This window comes from Salmo salar, chromosome ssa04 (genome assembly GCF_905237065.1).
Source record: "Salmo salar chromosome ssa04, Ssal_v3.1, whole genome shotgun sequence".
In the NCBI taxonomy this organism is placed as follows: domain Eukaryota; kingdom Metazoa; phylum Chordata; class Actinopteri; order Salmoniformes; family Salmonidae; genus Salmo; species Salmo salar.
The window spans coordinates 59,441,145-59,456,278 of NC_059445.1; the positions used below are offsets into that span (position 1 = coordinate 59,441,145).

The window sequence follows — 15,134 nt, forward strand, 5'->3', positions numbered from 1 at the left end:
CTTTCCTTTCTCTACCAAGCCATCATATCGGTTTCATCCACAAGGGACTTTTCTTTGTGTCATGTTAGTAACCAATGTATGACCTACTGTGTGTTTATGTAATTCTGTGATTGATTAGTTAGTTAGTAAATAAATAATTAAGCCCATTTGTATATCGCTGATTCATGATTTATGTTAGGGTTTGTGCAGATATCCAAGGTGTTTGCAACATTCAGGTATGAGATTGATGAGGTAATAATACATTAATAGAAGACTGTAATCGATAAGATATGAAAATATCTGAAGAGTTAATTCGGAAATAGAGACTCTATAAACATTTTCCCGTGGTGCCCCAACTTCCTAGTTAATTAAAGTTACATGATTAGTTTAATCACGTAAGGAATAATTACATAGAGAATTGATTTGATAATATTACAGTCTTCACATTTAATGATAGTCACGCTACGACAGTGCAGTATTGTAGAGTTCAGTACAATAGAGCACACTAGAGTAGAGTATTTTGTACTGTACTCAACATATCTACTTTACTGTACTGAACTGTACTCCACTGTGCTTTATTGTGATGTCCAAACTTGTGAAACAGATGTCGGATTGTTTCAGATTTGGTCTGGTACGAACCAACCACATGTGGTCTTGTTTGGGGGAGGAGCTCATTACCATAATAGCCAGTGTGAAGAATAATACCCAAATATGCTAAATAAAGATATTGCACATTTCTACCTTTGTGTACCTATTCAGGATTCATTACCATGAAGATAATTATATTAATTTCCATAGTTATGCATTTCTATATACTACAGATCAGGGACCAATGATGTAATTCTGTTACCATAATTTCATTACCGGATGTAAATCCACTTTACCTACTGTAGCTCAGTAAGACATCTTTGAATATCAATTTGGAGCAGATATTTAAGAGTTTTGTAGTTGCATAAAAAACCTGAAGGAGATTATACCGTAATTCTGTTAACAAACTTTGCATCTGCACATTTCCAGTAAATGTGCTTTTGTGAATTTTTTTGTGTAAATTCTTCAAAGTAGTTATTGTGCATAGAGATGTATGGTTTGTTTGGCAAACAATTTAAAGTGAAAAATCTGAGTCAAAGCATCATTCCATTATCGTGGAATTGCCCGTTATGTAAAGTGCACTTATCTGAAATCAGGAGTCGACTGTATCAGTACATTTGAATCACTTTGGCATTCCATGGTGCAATTCACTTTCCTCTCCCAGTAGAATATTCTGACTTTGTCTTGATTAAAATGCATTATATGTTTTGGCTCTGAATTGTTTTATTTTCTCAATTGCTATTCCTCCATAATGCTCCTCGTGTTTTGAGGGAAAAAAAATCTTCTCAGATAATAATGTCATGTGTAGGCCTAATACTTTGATTTCCCAGGTATCTGTAGAGCTGGTTTGGATTACAAAACATGGACTTGGCCTGTAGCATTTGTACAGTTGGGAGAGGAATTTGAGATGTGCTGCTATTGCATCTTTGGACCACAGTCATTGACAGATGAGGGAGATGCCTCTCATCATACAAGTTGCATGCCTGTCTTGGAGACATAACGTTTCCAAATGCATATTTTTTAGATACTTGGAATTTAACTCCGTATATATTTGACTTTGTCTGAATCATCAGACCATGCATAATCGATTTCAAACTGAACCTTGGAGACTCCTTTATCTTCACGTGCTTATTGCCATTCTCTTTCAACTTCCAAAGCGGTCTCCATCCTGTGGTATTAAGGCACATCTGTAAAACTACACAGGATGACTTAATAAAAGCCGGAGAACAATACCACGGGTCTATGTGCGTTTGTAAAGATGGAAACTTCTCATATAGATACAGTACATTTACGGACATATATTTTACTCTTGCAACCATTTTCACGTCGAAAAGGTCGTATACAATGGCATTGGAGAGACACTGATTGGGTAGGTAACTAACTGCACGATGCGTAAAAATAGTGACTGACTGGAACAACCATCTACCCTTTCAGTCGTGGAGTGGCTTTGGGGCAGGCCCGCAGAGTTGATATCTTAATAACTTACAAAAAAAGGCTTTTGTCATGTTTTGTTATTGCCTGAGCGACGATTCCAAAAGCCAACAGAAAAGCCGGCAAAATTGTCTTACTTCCTATAGCAGACTGGAGAAGGAGGGATTTCCCTCCTGAAAACTTTGGACTTCTTTCCAACGAGGGGGTTGGGGGTTGCACTTGCCCGGTCTCAGATGCATACACTGCTGCCGCGGTTTGTAGAAGGGGGCCATTATTTTATGCATTGCCTTCGTAGCGCAGTCAAGTGGAAAAAAAATATTCCTCAACGTTTTAAGCAGTTGAAATGGGAAAGGACGCATACGCGTTATTATCTGGATAAGAGCAAACGTAGCATGCTATTCGAAGGAAACCCGTGAAGTAACATGGATTAGTCGTATCATCATTTTTAGAATAGTTTGAGGAATTTTGCACAATATCCGCTCTTCATCGAATCTTTGGAAATACCCGAGCAGGGACGTCAACAACGGAGCAGCGGTGTAGTAGTTTCTCTGTGAAGTTTCATTGAAAGGTAGACACGACTACATAACGGAATAGTCTAGGCTACTGTAAACATTTGCTTATATTGTTTGCCATGTCTTGTAAAAGTGTATGATTGGATAGGCCATTTGTTGGTCACGCTACCAGAGGTATGTTTGTGTAGAGAGTGAAACAGTAGTCCAAGATACATTTGTAGACATTTCCATGGAAATAACAGTGATCAGATGATGCTCATGTTTGGACACACCTGTGTCAGTCTACCCTGACACCGTGACTTTGACAGTCTGCAGATGTGTGTGTGTGTGTGTGTGTGTGTGTTGTTACCTTTTTATTGGGATTGTACTGGCACAGGAAGGATTGACCATGTTTACTCTCTTTTTCGCTCGCTCTCTCTCAACAAATGTGATGTACTGTAGCAGTACATTGACACTATGTTACAGCAGATAATGTTACATGTTGCCTTGTCCCACGTTTATTCAGTAGTTACCAATACAATACCCCACCCCCTTTATTTCTTCCATATGAGCCAGCCATAAATCCTGTAATTGACTAATGTACCTTTCATGCATTTTTGTGTCCTGTGCTCATTTCTGAGCATTGCCTTCTATAAATACATTTTATGCCTTTAATTATACATTTATTATACAGTAGTTAAGACATAGACATAGGACCATTTAATTTTGCTTGTGGAGGTCTTCAAAAAGCTTTCCTGCTTCTTCATATCAACAGATGAATGAGCCTTATCAGTGTGAGCTTATTATCAGTCTACATGTATCTTCACTCACGTTCAACCTCTAGCCTTTGTTGTGTGATAATACCATGGGGTAGCTCTGTTTGCCTGTGTGGAGACTCCTGTTAAATTATGTTATCCCCCTGTAGGTTCACTTAATGTGGACAGATGTCCCTCTGCTCCTCATGAATGTGGTAGGCTAGTAGTAGTCAGGGGGATAGCTGGGCTGGCACACATAATGGAGACGGGTTAGTATAGTCAAAGAGAGGACATGTAGACTAAACGTGTTAAATAACTTGTATCGTTCTAGACAATAAGTATGCTTTACATCAGGGGTTTCCTTTTAGCTGGTCACTTGGTAGAACATACTATGGGGGAGTCAACGACTAATCATATCCACCTGAAAACGAATGGGTCAATGGATGCCGAGCCGGGCCAATGGATGCCGAGCTGGGCCATTGGAAGCACCGCCTTCCTGGCTATAATACCAGGGTTTGCATTAATTTCCTATATTCTTCGCTCTTCACTCGCCTGAACGAAGATCATGTCATGCAATTTACAAAGTTTCAAGTACGCAAAGACTAAGAGATTCGGCTCCGACTTAGGTGTCTGCTAGTGGGGAGAGAGTAGTCGTCCCCCTAATGTTGCAAGTTTTGGGTCTTTATACATTTTTGTGTTTGCTAAAAGCTAACTACTTCCTGCTCTGCTTGTGTAGCCAGTGCTTCCTTGCTTGAGTAAGATGGCCAGGTAAGAGTAAGTTCAAAAAGGCTAACCAGCCGAGTTTGAACCTCCGACCGTGCCCCGGGGCATGTGGTTTCACAATGAAAAAATGAAAGATAATCATGAGTGCTGTTCTCTTTACCTGGGTTGGAAACACGCTCAGGAGGCTTTGGGTCGGACCTGTTCGTGTGACCATTGTCTCCGGCTTGGTTAAACTTCCATTGGGCGTTGTGCTGATATTGAGAAAGATTGGGGCTGCTGGCAAAGGCTCTTCCCCTGAAGCTACCTCTAGAATGGTGTTGTCGGGAGAGGGCAGCAGTGGTGGTTAGTTGATACGGGTGTTATCCCGGTTTCTCTGGCAATGTTCAGAGTGTGGGGATGGTATACTATCCCTGGTTGGCTCTGGAGGGTTTTCAGAGTTCGAATTGGATGACATCAGACCAGGGCAGCCTAAAACCCCGGCTTTGGATTCGGCAGGGGAGAGTGAACCATTGGTGGTTAATGTACCTTTGATGGAGCTGTGTCGTAGAGCGGCAGATCACCTAGGGGTGGATGCTGCAGATGTATCATATCAATATGCTGCAGGAGCGGAATAACACCATGGAGACGGGGAAGCCAGTTTCAGAGCTCCTTGACAAAGTATGTGCTCCGGCAGATTTTGTGCTTTGTCTGATCCCGCTGTATTATCATGGCTGTGGAGAAAAGTATGGGGGTGAAGCTGGTGGCACAGCGCCACCTCTGACTGACATTGTCCTGGATTCCTGAGAGGGACAGGCAGTTGTATTTGGATTAGCCAGTTTCTCCAACAAGGTTGTTTGGCTCGGCTATGGAGTTCTTACAGGCCCGTTTCGAGGAGAAACCAAAACAGGATGCAGTTCTTCGGGTCCTTTTCACAGGAAACTCCTTCATGGGGGTGGCTCGGCAGTTCCCAAGGTGTGAAGGAAAGGGTCCAGGCCAAAGGCGGGTTGCTCCCGGCATCGAGTTCCGTGTTTGACCATGTTGGTGCTTCTGGACGTCTTGGCACAGACGCCGTGCTGGTTCGAAGGAGAGCGGTGTGAAAAGCAGATTCGTCCGCAGCACGGGGGAAGAAGCAGTCATCTCGACCCTAGCTGGAGGCCAGGGGAGGGGACGTGTTCTCTGGGCCCTCCTCCCCAATGTATTTACTGTGACAACAGTGCTCCCAAGTGGTTTGGTCAATGTGGGAAAGTTACTGGTTGCCGAAGTGCCTGGCAGCGTGCTCTGTCTTTTGGCAGACGTGCACAATTTTGCCATGGGGGATGAGGATGGTGACGAAAGGTGTACGGTCTGCAGTTCGCTGTGCGTCCTCCTCCATTTCGTGGCAGCATTATGTCAAGGGTCCCCGAGGTCCTAGCACCTGTCTTGAGAGAGGACATTGCCTCTCTCCTTCAAAAGCAGGCTATTCGGGTGGTCCCTATTTCAGGTGTACAGAGCAGTCCCAGCGATTGGTTCGCATCCATAGATCTGAAGTATACATATTTTCATGTGGCTATAAATCCCCCCCACAGCGGTTTAATTTCGAGGGTGTGGCCTACACCTTTTTGGTCTGATGGCCTCTATGATAGCTGTGGTGCCTTTGGGACTTGATGTGCTTGTTTCAGCGCTTGGTGATTGCTACGCGTCTGGACGCATCTCACCACTGCCATTGGTTGCTCGAGGTATCCGCGTCATGCCTAAGGGAGTTGACTCCTTGGAGGGACCCGAGACTGCTGTTGCTGGGTATTCACATGGGCCGGGTAGTGTCCCGCAGGGTGATCACGACAGACATAACCTTACTGGGATTGGGAGTGCTATGTGTGGGTTATTTGGAAAGAGGGATTAGGTCAACAGTGCCGATGTTGGAGGCACAGCATGTGTTGGTAAGGTCCGACAACAGGACAGCGGTAGTGTACATCAACAGACAGGGAGGGACGGGGATTCTCTCTCTCCTAAACCTGTCCCGTTATCTGCTCATATGCATTTCCCGTCGCCAGGTTGATGTATCTTCCCAGATCTCTCAACGTGGGTGCGGATCTACTTTCTAGAGGGGTCCTATCTCTACTGAGTGGAGACTGCACCCCTCGGTGGTTGCCCAAATATGGGACCGGTTCGGCAGGGCTGATGTAGCTCTTTGCACATCGCATGAAATGTGAATTGTCGTCTGTTCTTCTCAATGAGGGATCTGGGCTCTCTATTGGGAATGGATTCTTTGGTGTATCAGTGACATCCTGCTCTATGCGTTTCCTTCGGTGGACCTGATTCAGGCCACCGTGGAGAGGGTTCGTCAGAAGGATCTGTTGATCTGAACCCTGGTTCCCAGAAATCATCCTCCTGTTGGGCAGGGACCCATGGAGGGTTCAGTGTTGTCGGGATCTATTGTCCCAGGCACACAGGAGAGTTTTTCACCCACAACTGCAGATATGGGATCTGTGGGTTTGGCCCCTGAAAGGTTGCATTTGACGGCCAGGAGTTTACCCTCGAACATGATTACGACCATAGTCGGCGGGTTGTATACATATAAGGGGCGCGCATTTGAGGGTTGGTGTCAGGTTCAAGGAGTTTCTCCTTTTCAGAGCTCTTTGGTGAACATTTTGATGTTCTTGCGAGAGCTTTTTGAGCAGGGCCTTTCTTTTTCCACATTGAAGGTTTATATGGCAGCCATCTCGGCGTGTCATGTAGAGATTGACAGCTCTACCCTGGGGTCTCATCCTCTGGTGATGCGGTTTCTGAATGACGTGCATTGGCTCAGACCAGTGTCTAAGCCTATGGCACCGATCTGGGACCTGACGTTGGTCTTGGACGCTCTTTGTGAGCCTCCATTTGAGCCTCTGCTGTGTGCATTATGCACGTATATGGATTGGTCCATGGATATCCGCGTTTGTGTACAGCTTTTTGTCTGTTAGCTAATCCAGATCGGGGTAGGGCGCTTTTTAAGCAGTATCTGGCATATGACTGCAACGGACAAGGGTTGCCTAGCTGTGTGCATGCTCACTCCACTAAGGGTGTGGCGGCTTCTTGGGCACTGTTCAGGGGCATGACGATTGGCGTTATCTGTGCTGCAGCGATTTGGGGTTCCCCACATACATTTGTGAGGTATTATCGCTTGGATGTTACTGCTACCAGTTTGGCTCATAGTGTTATTTTGGCTGGGTCCTGGAGTGGGTGTTAGGCAGTGCGCAGGTTGCACATTTATCCAGTTTACCACAATTTCCTGTGGGTTTGAGCCTTGGGTTGCCACGGCAGCGCACAAGTACACAGTTTCCTGGTTACTGCAGGTTTCCTGTGGTTTTTAGCCTCGGGATGCCGTGGTTCATCGACTCTGGTCGATTCTATGTAGCACGTGTGCTGTTGTTTTGGACTTGTGGTTCCTTTTAAGACTTCTGACATTCAAGGCTTGCAAGGTAAGTATTGTTCTTGGAACAGTGGGGTTTATGGACTTGGGCTGCAGTGACAGCGTGTCAGTGCGCATAGCCAAGTTGCAGCAGGTTCTGGTTCCCTATATGGGGCTCTGACAGTTCAGGCTTCTCGAGTAAGTATTAGGCAAAAGGTATCTTTCTGTAACCCATTTTTGGAGCAGGGGGTTTGGGCTCGCTGAAGAGCTGTACTGAATTGAGGAAATGAATGCGAGCCCTGGTATTATAGCCAAGAAGGCAGGGCTTCCGAGAGTGGGCTCGGCATCCATTGGGCGGGATTTCAGTTTTCTTCAGGTGATTGGTATGATTCGTCGCTGACTCCCCAATAGTATGTTATACCTCGTTCCCTCCTCCAGGGAACAGTAGATATATTCATAACTGTTCGTTTGTAAACATTTTGGGCCAGGGACCCTTTTTGTGATAACAGATTCATCAGGGACCCCCTCATAATCAGAACACAACTCTAGTGCGATACATATAGTCTACAAGGAGTTTTACTATGACATCTGCAGTGCATGGCTGGATGAACCAAGTCTGTGCAGTTTTAAAGCTTAAATTACAGTGCATTTATGTAATAGTTTTGAGTAAAAAAACTGATATGTGGTGTACTGTGGATACCAATATCCCTGTGAGCCTCCCAAGCCCATGTTGCCCAGGGTTAAGAACATTAATTGTCATTCTAAGCTAAATATGAGCTGTAGTTGTTGTTTCCCCATTAAAGGGAAGTTGTGGATTGTTCTGTTTAGTCCACTCTTGATTACACACTAGTTACAGGCTAACAAATGTACCCTTATTTTCTTAATTGACCCACTTGCCACAAAGCCTTATGGAATGATGTCATCCTTACCGGATGTTGAGGGAAGTGGATTTATTTCATTCATTTTTATCTTATATCAAATTCAACGATACTAGGCCTACACCTACCCTATTCATACCTAACCCATTGAAATATAGTCATATTACATCAAAGACATGCCAGCCAACCAGAGTCCATATCCGTTAAAAGTGTTTGTTTGTTAAGATACATTCCAGAGGGAATGCCATGGTTATTCTCTTTAACCAGAGGGCCAGTACAGGGATTTGTTTCTTGCCGTTTGACAGGATTCCAAGAAATGCTCAAATGACAAAGAACAATGACCTGCTCTGGTCTCTTGTCTGGTCTCAGTGTGTGTTTGGATCTGAACCAGTGTTGATTATCCCTCCCATGTCCTGTCCCCTTCCTTTCTCTGTATGGTGGCCCTACCCGGGCCAATAGGGAGCCTGGGGCCTTTGTTGAGTCGTATAGGTGGTGGTAAGTGTCTGCCAAAGCAGTGCCTAGCACCATTGACTCACAGCACTGGAATGTCTGACTGTTCCACTCACTCCTTTTCTTTCTGTCTTACTCTTTCCACCTCCTCTCTCTCTCATTCTCTCTGTAGTGCTGTCTCTCTATGTAATTGCTTGCCCCCTCAGCCTCCCCTTCTATCTCCATACTCCTTAGTCACTTCCTATCAATCTCATATATGAGTCCCTCATACCCCCCCCCCGCGCGTGCTTCCGTAGAGGAGGCCCAAAGTCCTGTCTGCTTACTCAGCCTAGGAATAACCCAAATGCCTCTTGTTTTCCTCTGAGCTCACATGATGTACACAATGGATGCAGATTATCCACAATCTTCTTAATAATATCACTACACTCATTAATTAATGAAAACGCAACTTCAGTGAATTACTAACACCCTCTGAGCCACAGTGCTCCCTCTCTCTCTCTGTCACACACACACACAGAAAGACACACACACACACATATACACACACACACACACACAACCTGTTGAAATCAACTCTATGACCCACCAGCCCCCTGCAGGAATGAGAAGAAGTGCTCTTCATTCCTACTCCTTTTTCTCGATGGGTGGTGTGATACTGTAACTGTTTAGGAGGGAAATGAACTGTGGGCCTATTAAAAGAGCCATTGCATACCTTGGTGCTGGGAGAGTGGGAGGCTGGGTAACCCAATGCCTGTGACTGGGGCCAGGGCAATGTACCTGCTAACCCCAGGGAGGGAACAGACCGCCACTACCACTCTGGAATGTGTCACAGTGTGGGAGACGGACTCCTGGAACTCATGGGAGGTAGGGGTGAGGGGGATAATGCAAAAGGCATGGCCAGACACACACACACACACACACAAATAGACACATACATACTTGCACACTCACTCATTTACACACACATACACCCTGGACCATTCATTCACTAGGTCCCCAGGCGGACGTGTCACTCTCAGTACAGTATCAGTGTTGTGGGACGAAACCGTCCCAGCACTTCCCTGCTCTGATACCCTGGTCCTGCTCTACTTCCAGATGGAGTTTGTTTTGGACACATGAACATTTCCTGTCAAGGACCCGATCACATTCTCATTGCTGTCATGGGATGATCTCACTCACTCCTGAATCCAGATGAAGTACTAATCAAAAGCATGTTTTCCAGCGATATAGTCATATAATGTGTGATGCATGTCAGTGGTAGTTTCATTGTCTACTGGGACAGAGTAGGACGGAGCATTGAGTCTGAGTCATTCCCTCTGCTGTCAGTCTTGTGATTGATCGTTGTATTGTAAATCTGGCATTATAGGACCAGAGAGATGGGGGGGGGGTTGATATTCTTTACACTGCTGTTCCAGAAACATGACAGGGAAAGGGTTGAGGCGAGGGGGTAAATAAAGGGGAGGGGTGAGAGGGAGTAGGGGGCAAGGTGACAGAGACAGGGGTGAAGTGAGGGGAAAAGGGGGTGAAGAGAGGTTGAAGGAAGAGATGTGAGGGGGGATTGTCCCTGTCATAGCTCAGTAGAGGAAGGCCAAATCAATCCACAGCCAGAGTGACAGAGATGAAGAGGGTTCTCATCTCTGTAGCACATGCTTCCCATTAAGACTGTGTGTGTGTCTGTGGGTGTGTGTGTTTGTGTGTGTGTGTGTGTGTGCGCGTTGCATGTGTGTGTGTGGCGCACATGTGGTAAGGGGTTTAGGAAGTTGTATATGCGCGGATGAGGAGGTTTGCTGTGTTTCCGAAAGTTGGGCCTGTATCAGGAACATTTGTGTGTGTTGCGGAGAGAATGAAACCACATTACAGAGATTGTGATTGAGTTGGGAAAAGAGAGCAATAGAAGGAATGAAAGGGCTCCAGAGAGAGGAAGCATGTCAGCTTTGTCAAAATGGCTGCTGCCGGGTTTGGTCCGTTTATGACGACTTTTTCTCATTTAGGGAGAGGGCCAAAGGTCTTCAAACAGTCAGTTACAATCACTTTCCCTCTGTTAGCTCCCCAAACCCTCCCTGACCAACCAGAACTGGAGATCTGAGTCATTAAAATGAAGGGTTATTGAATTCCTTCTCTCCCCAAAAAAGGACTTTCAGAAAAACAGTAAACTGATATGCCTCTGATATGTTGGTCAAACTGAATTAGGGGAATACTCTGGCACAGGGCTGCTGTTTGTGAAAGGCAAAGTGAAGGGCGCTGATTGACAGATTGAGGTATTGTGACAGAGAGCTGGTCGGACGCCCATCTCTATCCAAACAATGGCCGCCTTATTATTACAAGACTATCCTCACTGGAGCGAAGTAATGTGACCCTGTGGAGACTGCTCTCTCTCTCTTTTTCTCTTTCCACCCACTTCTACCTCGTTCTCTTTATTTTTGCTGCCTTTTCAACCAGCCCTTCCCATGTTTAATGGAACATGATCCAGCTCCTCATATTAAACATGGCAACGGCCAGCCATGGAGTGAGGGATGTGGAGAAAATCGAAGGAGAAGGGGATATGGAAAGAGGTAAAGGGAGAGAGCGAGAAAGATCATACAGGTTGTATGTGTGTGTGTTAGAGTTCCTTGACCGGTTCTGTCTCCCCAGTCGTGCTGCTGTGGGAGAATCTCCCAGGCCAGACCCCAGAGTAATGGACACCAAGGGAGAGTGGGCTTCATGCTCTCTCCCGCCACAGAGGGAGGGAGGGAGGGAGATGGGCGGCCTTTCTAGATTGGAATGTTGCATTTCCTGCTTGGTTCCTGCCATGTGTTTCTCAGTTTTCCCCTGTTCCCCCGATCTATCTCTTTCTCTCGCTTTCGGTCTTCCTCTCGTTCTCTCTCCCGTCTTCTCGCGCTCTTGCTCTCTCTCTCTTGCTCTGCACCACATTCCCCCCCTTCTCTTCCCCTTCCTCTTTTTCACTCCCCTCATGCCTTTCTTGTGACCTCCCTACATATTTCTCTCCTCTATTTTAGCCCTCTCTTCTCCCTCTCCCCTCTCCCTCCCTCCCTGTTCCTCTCCCTTCCCTCTCCTCTTTCCCATAACAATATTGTCAGTGTTATCTTGTCCTACAATAAGTTGACAGAAATGCTGAACGTGGAAGAGCTCTCTGGAGTTCATTAAACCACTGGACACTTTCCACTAATGTTCCGCTGTTATGTAAGCACTGCCCGAGAAAGATGACCGTGAGTGTGTGTGTGTTTTGTGTGCATGTGTGTGAAGTGGGCCAGAACACTTTAGCTACAGGGTTGTTTGGGGTCAGTTGCCTGCTCTCTCTCCCACAGTGTGTGTGTGTGTGTGTGTGTGTGTGTGTGTGTGTGTGTGTGTGTGTGTCTGTGTGTGTCTGTGTGTGTGTGTCAGGAGTTGGTTGCCATATTGGGATTAAAACCTACATATTCCCTGGAATGTTGTTCACCAGCTCCTTTTCTACCTCTCCTCTCCTACCCTCTCTGTTCTCCGGTATGTGACCGTTGTTGCCTCGGGCTAAGTATGCTACTATGCTGTGTTTGTTAGTGTACAGTTGACAGAAAACAGATACAGGACAATGACAGTCAACTCCTTCAGGCCCATCTCTCTGTGAAGGTAGAGTCAACTGGTTGGACCTGAACCAGAGGGGAACTTAGACACTGTTATCTGCCGTCTACAGTTACAGTTGAAGTCGGAAGTTTACATACACCTTATAGGCTGACCACACTGCTCGCGTCGCAAAATAAATGTAGAAATCCATGTTATTCAATTATTGCACCCACACTGCTCGCACGCGCCAACGAGCGTCTGCGTTGCCAAGGGCTAAAGTAGAAATCAGTTCTATTTCTGACGCAGATCGCACTGCAAGTCCTGCCTCTCCCATCTCCTCATTGGTTTGTAGAAGCAGGTACCCACGTGCCATCTCCTCATTGGTTATACCCACGTGGGTAACTGAAGACGAACGAGGTCTGTGGCAGTAATGCACCTAATTTATGAAAGTTGCCAATATAAAGTCAAGAGAAGAAAAAGCCTGGAAAGAAGAGAGAGGACTAGAAACGATAAGGTTGACCGTTTTATGTGTGGATTAATTGTCGGAGTAGAGGACCTTGTGCATTTCAGGTAAAATAACAACTCAACGTTTATATCCCAGGACAAATTAGCTAGCAACAGCAACCTAGCTAAATAGGACAAATTAGCTAGCAAGTGCAAGCTAGCTAGCTAAATTGCCATACATGTTTAATGCTTTTCGACCTGTCCCCAAATTAATGTAATTGGTTCAGAGTTTGTTTTGATATTTTAACCTGCGTGTCGTGATCGTGTTTGGTGTGGGGGGAGAAAATAAATGTATGCACGATGGCGCACACGCACAGCCGGTTTGGGTTCCGTGTTAGCCAAATACATTTAAACTCAGTTTTTCACAATTCCTGACATTTAATCTTAGTAAAAATCAGTTAGGATCACCACTTTATTTTAAGAATGTGAAATGTCAGAATAATAGTAGAGAGAATTATTTATTTCAGCTTTTATTTATTTCATCACATTCCCAGTGGGTCCGAAGTTTACATACACTCAATTAGCATTTGGTAGCATTGCCTTTAAATTGTTGAACTTGGGTAAAACGTTTCAGGTAGCTTCCCACAATAAGTTAGTTCAATTTTGGCCCATTCCTCCTGACAGAGCTGGTGTAACTGAGTCAGGTTTGTAGGCCTCCTTGCTCGCACACGCTTTTTCAGTTCTGCCCACAAATTTTCTATAGGATTGAGGTTAGGGCTTTGTGATGACCATTCCAATTTCTTGACTTTGTTGTCCTTAAGCCATTCTGCCACAACTTTGGAAGTATGCTTGGGGTCATTGTCCATTTGGAAGATCCATTTGCAACCAAGCTTTAACCTGAGAAAAAGTGACTGGGACTCTCATGAGACTCAGGGAAGTGACGGGTTAAGTGTTTGCGTACCATCCTGGTCTCCCAGCCCCCAACTCTGGGCAGAGCTGGGTTTAAAAACCTTTGATATTATTTTCAAATACTTTGGCTGCTTGATTGAGCTTTTGTTGCAGTGAAACCAATGGAAGACTCTGCTTGCATGGCAGTCCAGGCAGGCTAAATCAAACGCTAGAAGTATTTGAAAGAGTTCAAATAGTATTTGAACCCATGTCTGCCTCTGGCTCTATTCCTGGTATGAATAGACAGTAAATCATCTTAATCTAACCTACTGCCCTTATTCATGGTTCCCCTGGGGAAAACATAGTGCGTGTGTGGTGTATTTAGTGGTGGGTGATGGGTTCTCAGGACCCGTAAGTAACCTGTAATATCACCCTCCAGGGAAAATGTGTGTGTGTGTGTGTGTGTCCATGGTGGGGTGTATTATGTGCTCCCAGGATCCTGTGTGTGTGTGTGTTTTTGTGTGTGTGTGTGTGTGTGTGTGTATGTGGTGCTCTCAGGACCCAGTGTGTATATCCTGCAGTATGTCTCCTGAGGGGATAAAGGTCTGAACGTCAACCTTAATGTCAGGGGCCGTCTGTCTGTCTGTCTGTCTTTCTGTCTCTCTCTCGCTCTCTTTCTCTGCCCATCTATCCCACTCTTAATGTCTTGTTCTTCCTTGCTTTCCTGTGGAAGTTCCTTCCCCCCTTCTGCTGTTAACCCCGCTCTGGTGTTTTAGAAGAATAAACAGGCTGTGTGCGGGGGCGCTGGGAAACTTGCACATGGGAGGCAAATATTTACATTAGACAGTGCAACCTCTGGCTCCATTAAAAATATGAAAGAGCATCTCATAATAGATATAGCTAGCTACTACTGTATACCATCGCATCTCAAATCTCCCAGTTAATTGCTGGCTGAAGCTGGGAGCAGAGTTTGAATCAGTGTCTCTCTACACAGATCTGGCATCAGGCTAAAGACTGAAGGCCTCACTCACTCAGATGAGAGAAAGGTAACTGCCCAAAATAATGGAAACACTGAGTAAACGAGGGATACACTGGACAAAAGTACACTGAACAAAAATACAAACGCAACATGTAAAGTGTTGGTCCCATGTTTCATGAGCTGAAATAAAAGATCCCAGAAATGTTCCATACGCTCAAATTTTGTGTACAAATTAGTTTACACCGCTGTTAGTATTTCTCCTTTGCCAAGATAATCCATCTACCTGAAAGGTGTGGCAAATCAAGAAGCTGATTAAACAGCATAATCATTACACAGGTGCACCTTGTGCTGGGGACAATAAAACACCACTCTAAATGTGTAGTTTTGTCACACAACACAATGCCACAGATGTCTCAAGTTTTGAGGGAGCATGCAATTGGCATGCCGACTGCAGGAATGTCCACCAGAGCTGTTACCAGAGAATTAAATGTTAATTTCTCTACCAAAAGCCACCTCCAACGTCATTTTAGAGAATTTGGCATTACATCCAACTGGCCTCATGTCAACAGTTTACCCCATAGTGGCGGTGGGGTTATGGTATGGATAGGCATAAGCTACGGACAATGAACACAATTGCATTTTATC

At 45.2% G+C, this 15,134-nt stretch overlaps 1 protein-coding gene across 4 annotated transcripts in view; it reads left to right on the plus strand.

Annotated features, from left to right (window-relative positions):
* Nucleotides 1–2,018: 2,018 nt before the first annotated feature.
* LOC106603473 (angiomotin) overlaps nt 2,019–15,134 on the plus strand; it is a 45,952-nt gene continuing 32,836 nt past the window's right edge. For 2 of the 4 annotated variants that reach the window (XM_014197209.2, XM_014197210.2), the window contains exon 1: nt 2,019–2,566. The gene's annotated coding sequence lies outside the window, so the exon portion shown is untranslated. The remainder of the gene's footprint in view (nt 2,567–15,134) is intronic. The other 2 variants (XM_014197215.2, XM_014197214.2) reach the window with 1 other exon arrangement.